Genomic DNA, 7,425 nt, shown 5'->3' with positions numbered 1-7,425 from the left:
TTCCCACTCCAGGGATCAAACATGCATTTCCTGCCTTGGCAGGGAGATTGTTTACCACTGAGCCACCTGAGAAGTCCAATTTTTCAGTAGGCAATGAGAAAACCTCATAGAACTGGAGGGTGACAGGTACAACTGAGCCTCATTGAACGGCTGGATTCAGGAACTGGAAACATGTTATGAACAGAAGAATCCCGCCACACCTCCCCTTTTCCCCTGTGCCTAGAGCCAGATGTTGCTGGGAGCCGGCGAGAGACATTCCACTCGTGACAAAGGTCATGAGGAAGGAGGCTCGGCATACGTAAAGGCGGGATCGAGCCTCGGGAGTCCCCCCAGATATTCTCGAGCATCTTCCCCCCAAAACCAGAGTCTGCCTACTTTATTGCTTTGTGCTCTCACCTCTGACTTTACTGGGGGCTGTCCCCCACCACCATCTCACTCTCTCTGTCAAAGAGCTAACTTACAGCTCCAATAATAAAGTTCCTGGGCAACTAGGAGTGTTTAAATCCAAACCCCTCAGATGGCTCTCTAACTCACCTGACAAGTTTACCCGGACTCCTACAGCTATGCATACAATTGTTTACAGTCTCCCAGCCTTGAGAGGCGCGGGAAGCTTAAGATATTCAAATAGCTTAGAGCCTCTCAGAGAGTTAGAAATTGTCAGAATAAAACTAGTAAAAGATTTCATTGATGAACCAATGCTTGTTGCCAAGTTTCCACATCCTCTGAATTGTATCCTTGAATATTTATTAATTAATATAGTTGGTATGTAGAAAAAATAAGTAGTGGCCTTGGTGTTCGTAACTTTAGACCCTTAAGGTAACAAATTCTTTCCTTTGTTGTAAACCCATTACACATCTGCCCTATAGGAATGCAATTTTATCTTTGGAAGATGGCACCAAACCTTAAAATAATTACTCTTAGAGAAAATAAGTCTTATGGTTGATAAGTCTTTGTCAAGAGTCATAAAATGTTAATAGGCCTTCTGGCCAGAAGATGATGTAAATCACCTAAACCATTTGTATATGATAAATTTGCAGGAAAGAAACCATGGTTTTTGATAAGGATCAAAGACTGCTGACTTTGCATCCCCTATTATCCTCTATGTGTAACTTAGTGTATAAAAGCCCCTGTTGAAAATAAAGCTACGGGCCTTGCTCACCAACGCTTGGTCTTCCCATGTCATTTTACTCCTTAACTTCCAGCTGAGTCTCCATCTGGAGCGCGGATATCCTCTGTGACCATTTATTTGCCTGGACTTCTAAGACCCACTTGAGGAGGTGTCTAAGGTGGGGCACCTTCTGCTATTCGAGAGGGCGCCTGCGGCCTCCTTGGTCAGAGCTAACCTGGTGTCACAGGTTATATTGATTTTCCGTGTAAACCAAGCTACTCAGCTTCTTTTCTCCACTGAATTTTCCTACTGAGCTTTCTTCATTCTATTACTCTTTATATCTCTAATTAACATTTGAATAGGTCGCCTAAGCCGTCTCCCCTTCGAATACCCTGGATCAGCCGGGGCTGGACCCCGGCAAGATGTAGATTTTTTTATATGACCATGGTTATTGATGTAAGATACTGAGTTCCGATGTCAAATTCTTGTGACTTCTTACCAGACTCTCTGATAAGATCATTTGGATCAGCTGTGGCCAGGAGAATCCAGGCATATGGCAGTGGTCTTCTCAAAGTGTGACCTTCGGACAATCACCTGGGAATTTGTTAGATCTGCTGAATAAAAACTCGGGGGCGGGGGGTGGGCTCTGACATCTGTTAACAAGCCCTCCAAGTAATTATGAGGCACCCTAAAGTTTGGAAACCTCTGTATGGTGACCAGCTTATTTTTTATTCCCTCTTGGTCTGAGCATTGAAAATCTAGCATCTTGGAAACCCCTCAGTCCAGGACAAACTAGGACAGTTTCACCACTGTCTGAATTAACCACATAACAATGGTGAATAGACAGGAGCTGCAGCTTCTCTTGTTTTGAAAATACAAGGTCAAAGTAATACATGTGTAAATTAATTTTAATTTGTGAGAATTCAAATTTTGTTTTAGAGAGTTCAACCAAGTCATGGAAGTACTGTGTTGCCATGGATCATCAAATGTATTTCATGATTGAACTCACTCAGGGGAAGGGTGAGAATGTTTGTTTCATTGTTTGTTCTTTCCAGAAGTCTGCAACTCAAGGGAGTTATCATTCTACATTAAATCAAAAACCTCTAAACACCTTCATCGTAATGAAAAAATCTTTCACAATGGACAGTTTGAAAAATGTAAAAGTTATTCTCCGTCACTGAGATTTTATGGGGAAAGCTGGTTCTAAGCACTACCTTTCTAAGCTTCCTAATAAATCAACACTATTGAAAACATTTAAAAGTGTCACTGTGGCATAGAAATTATCCCCATAGAAAATTATGACTTTTTTTTGCTTTTCTATTGCTTCAAGAACACTTTACAAAATTGCCAATGTCTGCCACTCCTCCAAACCCTATAGCAGATGTGAACAGAATCATATTGGAAAACATGACGGCTGTGCATTCATAAGAAAGTCTTATCGAACAAAATGCATTAATGCTTCCTAGCTGTATTGGGATTTATAGTAAATCATCAGGAATCATATTCTAGGGGATTTAAAAGAGACTTAGAATCTCTTGACTTAAAATACTTAAAGGAGAGCAGGTCTGAGGATTTATAGAGTTTACAAATTTGCTAATACTGAAAACATTATTCTAGAAAGTCTTTATTAAGCAAAATAAATAACACCTTTTATCTTTCCAGAGGGAAACTTTAACTTCTAAGAGGAAAGTTCTTTGGAAGGAATGTGTTGCTTTCACATTCCATTCAATCAAAAAAAGCTGGCTGATGACATACTACAGTTTAATTCTTTTAAGAGGCCCACTGGTGAGGGTTCATTTATCCTTGTCTGATTTATGAGTTAATCTTGGATCAAACAAAGATTGATAGGTAAACCTATGTCAGTTGATGAAGTAAATATTCCACAAACACCTTGCAGTGAAATATTAACTTGTTTGGACATTTCTGAACCTTCAGATAAGTAACATTTCCGGGAGGGAAGCTAGTCCCCTATTTCTATCATGCTTTAATTATACATTTGGTTCTAATCAAAGACCTGAGAGGAACTTTCTACTTTTTCATTAAATTACTGAGTTGGAAGAAAATTTAGACCATTAGATTCAACTTCCTAAATTTACATGAGAAAACTGGAGCCATGGCTTGGCCAAGGTTACAAGGTTCAAGGTGCTCATCTCATGGGGAAAACACTGAATGCTAAATTTGATCTACCCAAAAGTCACTTATGTGAATTTCCCTCAAATTTTAGCCTATTATATTATTTGGAAAATGGAAAGTTTGGTTTGGGAAAGAGAGGCTTTAGAATTTAAAGGCATAATATGTATAAATTTCATAGGGTCATATCAGATATGTATAAACTAGAACTCTGTTCTTTTTCTAATAACTTATTTTCTCTCAGTCTTCATTACTGTTTCTCACAGAAGATTGAAAAATTATTTTTTAATTGAAGCATAGTTGATTTACAGTATTAATGTTAGTTTCCAGTGTATAGCATGGTGAATCCAAATTTATAGATTATATTCCATTTGAAGTTAAATCTTTAAAAAGAAGAATGATATTTTTGTTTTTATTTATTTTTAAACATTAAACATTTTTTAATGGAGTATAGTTGATTTACTATGTTGTGTTACTCTCTGCTGTGGAGCAAAATGAATCAGTTATATATATACATACAACATATATCCACTCTTTTTATATTTTCCCCCCATAAAAGTATTGAGTAGAGTTTTCCGTGCTATGCATTTATGTCCTTCAGTTCAGTTCAGTCGCTCAGTCGTGTTCGACTCTTTGCTACCCCATGAATCGCAGGACACCAGGCCTCGCTGTCCATCACCAACTCCCTGAGTTCACTCAGACTCACGTCCATCGAGTCAGTGATGCCATCGAGCCATCTCATTCTCTGTCGTCCCCTTTTCCTCCTGCCCCCAGTCCCTCCCAGCATCAGAGGCTTTTCCAATGAGTCAACTCTGCATGAGGTGGCCAAAGTACTGGAGTTTCAGCTTTAGCATCATTCCTTCCAAAGAAATCCCAGGGCTGATCTCCTTCAGAATGGACTGGTTGGATCTCCTTGCAGTCCAAGGGACTCTCAAGAGTCTTCTCTGACACCACAGTTCAAAAGCATCAATTCTTCAGTGCTCAGCTTTCTTTACAGTCCAGCTCTCACATCCATACATGACCACTGGAAAAACCATAGCCTTGACTAGACGGACTTTGTTGGCAAAGTAATGTCTCTGTTTTTCAATAGGCTATCTAGGTTGGTCATAACTTTTCTTCCAAGGAGTAAGCATCTTTTAATTTCATGGCTGTAGTCACCATCTGCAGTGATTTTGTCCTTATTAGTTATCTATTTTATTTATGCACCCTCCCATTTCCCCCACCCTTCCCCCTGTGGACATAAGATTGTTTTCTACATCTGTGACTCTCTTTCTGTTGAAAATTTTTATTTCTACATATTCCAATCCCTTCCACCTTAAAACTGAATAGTTCTCAAGTCCAACAGTTTCAAATATGCGAGTCCAGTTTGGGTAAAATGGATTCAGTTACTGCTGGATTCCCAACACTGTGCAGTTGAATGATCTTTCTTTTTCTCTTTCTCTGAGCCCACATCCCTCCTTCCTCATCCTCCTCTGGCATAGATGACATCTGCAGCCTGTAGTAAAACACCTGCCATGAGGAGAGGATTGGCCTGAATGCTCTTGTCCAAACCCTGGCTTGGTTTTTGGTACAGAACATATCTCACCACTAGTGCCCTACAAGGTGACTCTTTTGGTGACTCTGTTCATAAGGCTCTTTAGCTAATTGTGAGATACCCAGGGCTTCTAAGATGCCCAATACTCCAGCCAATGCTTGTGTGATTCTTTCAGCTTCTTGAGGGGCTCAGTGCCTCCATTATTCATGCTCTCAGCCACCATTTAAAGAAGATTGTCCGGCCACAATAAGCCCTAACGGATCCTTCCCATATCTGAAATGGAAAGAGAGAACAGACCCAGGTAACACACAGGCCCTTTCTTTTCTTACCTTTTTCAGGTTAGTTGCCATTTCTCTTTGACTCTCCTTTCTTACCGCCCAGCATAAAAGGGCCCATTTGTGGGCTTTATTCCATGGCCAACTCCTATGGGAACAAGAAAGCCCCTGAAATTAACAAATCTTGAAACATCAGATCTCCCAAATTTCATGGCTAGACTGACTGAATGCTACCTTTTAATGGATAAAGATAAACATCTTCCTTCTTCAAACTCTTCAGGCTCAAATACCCATTTATCTCTCTTTTTAAATTAAAACATAGTTAATTTTGTGTGACCTTGTGGTGTAATGGTAGCATGTCTGACTCCAAGTCAGAAGGTTGTGTGTTCAAGTCACGTCGGGGTCAGATCGGTTTTTTGGGCTTCCCTGGTGGCTCAGACAGTAAAGAATCTGCCTGAAATGCAGGATGCCTAGGTTTGATCCCTGAGTCAGGAAGATCCCCCAGAGAAGGGAATGGCTACCCATTCCAGTATTCTTGCCTGGAGAATTTCATGGACAGAGGAGCCTGGCAGGCTACAGGCGAAGGGTTTGCAAAGAGTTGGACACAACCGAGTGACTAATACACACATATAGTTAATTTATAATGTGTTAGTTTCAAGTATATATCAAAGTGATTCAGTTATACAAACACATATATTCTTTGTCATATTCCTTTCCTTTATATGTTATTACAAGATATTGAATATATCAATAGCTCCATGTGCTATACCGTAGGTCCTTGTTGTTTACCAATTTATATGTAGTAGTGTATACATGTTAATCCCAAACTCCTAATTTATCTCCCCCAACTCCTCCCTGGCTATCCTTTTTGGTAGCCATAAGTATGTTTTCTATGTCTGTAACTCTGTTTCTCTTTTGTGGATAAGTTCATTTGAATCATTTTTTTTTTAAGATTCCACATATAAGTGATATCATATGTGTTTGCCTTTCTCTGACATGGCAATATTTCATTATTTTTTTATATCCATTTATCTCTTGAGTTGGTTAAGGCCAAAGGATTAGTACTGACTCATTTACATCTTTGATGGATTTAGAGCTTAATCCTCAGTGCTGAAATCATATTTGAATTCATGTATTTTAGAATAAGTGCTTTCTTACTTTAATTTTTTTTGTAGGCAACAGCTTCTGAAGTAATCTATATCCTTTTAGTTTAGCCAGCAGAGGAGAGAAGAAATCAGCAGGGATCTTGGGAGAATAAAAGAAGATTTTATTGATATTTATCCCTAGTTTCCTGTGGCTTTGGATGATTCAGTGTGTATCAGCAGAGAAACAGTAACCATCTGATATAATTGTAAAGATTTTGTGGGTGGCACACTTAATACCAGTCATTGATTAAGCCATTTGGAAGACAGTGGGGAGAACCTAGAATTTTTTCATTTTATTTCATGGAACAGCTTTGAAAGATGAAAAAAATAGGTAAGTTTAGACATTAAGAGAGCATATTTCAAACACTAGCAAAACTCCACTAAAAAGTGGATCCTGTCCGAATGAAAGGATGGTTGACTCACCAGAATGATGTTTTTGACATACTATGACCAACATTTGGTGAGCTCTTACTGTTGGCCAAGCACCGTTCTACTTTATGCATAATAAATAATTCAGTCCTCATGACTCTTTGAGGTAGCTGTGTTATATTACCCCCTGTCAGTTTACAGATGAGGTGATTAAGGCCCAGAGGGGTTAAGTAGCCTGGTCAAGTATATCAGCAGGTAAGTGGCAGAGCTGGGATTATGAACCCAGGTGTCAGTGCTTCTAGCCACTCTCCCATGCTATTGGTTTCTCAAAGATATCGTTACATCTAACTATCAGGATTCTTATACCAACCTGCAAGTAGGTATTAAGAAGACAGCATGTCATCCTACAGTGTGGTTGTCTTGGCTGGGCTGGACTGAGGGGCCCCAGGTTGCTCCCATCTTAAAAGAGTGGTGATGCTATCATTTGCCTTCTCTAGATTTATTCTAAAATATGATTCTGGGGCCCACACAGAGTTAATTCAGCATGGTGGGCTGCGGTTCTGCAATCTACATACTTTTAGTGGTGCCCAGATGGTTCTAATGTAATGCAGGTTTCTGGTTTGCTTTCTTTGAGTGCTCTCAGTCTAGTTTTAATCCTTATGTAATACTTATCCACACATTTCAGGCAAAGGGAACAGCAGTGCAAAGGCGCTGGAGTAGGGTGGGAGTAAGATTTGCATGTTTAAAGATCAGGAAAAAGACCAGTGTGGCTGAGACTTGGTGAGAAATAGGAGAGGAATAGAAAATGTGACCACAGGGGTCAGACCACATACAGCCTATAGGCTATGGTATGGGTTTTGCTTT

At 39.7% G+C, this 7,425-nt stretch overlaps 1 non-coding gene across 1 annotated transcript; it reads left to right on the top strand.

Annotated features, from left to right (window-relative positions):
* The first annotated feature begins 5,381 nt into the window (after positions 1–5,381).
* On the top strand, positions 5,382–5,453 carry TRNAW-CCA (transfer RNA tryptophan (anticodon CCA)). The gene has a single exon. It is a non-coding gene; the product is annotated as a tRNA-Trp (tRNA).
* Positions 5,454–7,425: the final 1,972 nt, after the last annotated feature.

This window comes from Bos indicus, chromosome 1 (assembly GCF_029378745.1).
Source record: "Bos indicus isolate NIAB-ARS_2022 breed Sahiwal x Tharparkar chromosome 1, NIAB-ARS_B.indTharparkar_mat_pri_1.0, whole genome shotgun sequence".
NCBI classification, from domain to species: Eukaryota; Metazoa; Chordata; class Mammalia; order Artiodactyla; family Bovidae; genus Bos; species Bos indicus.
The sequence above is the reverse complement of the archived record's forward strand: the minus strand, read 5'-3'. Positions and strand labels throughout refer to the sequence as shown.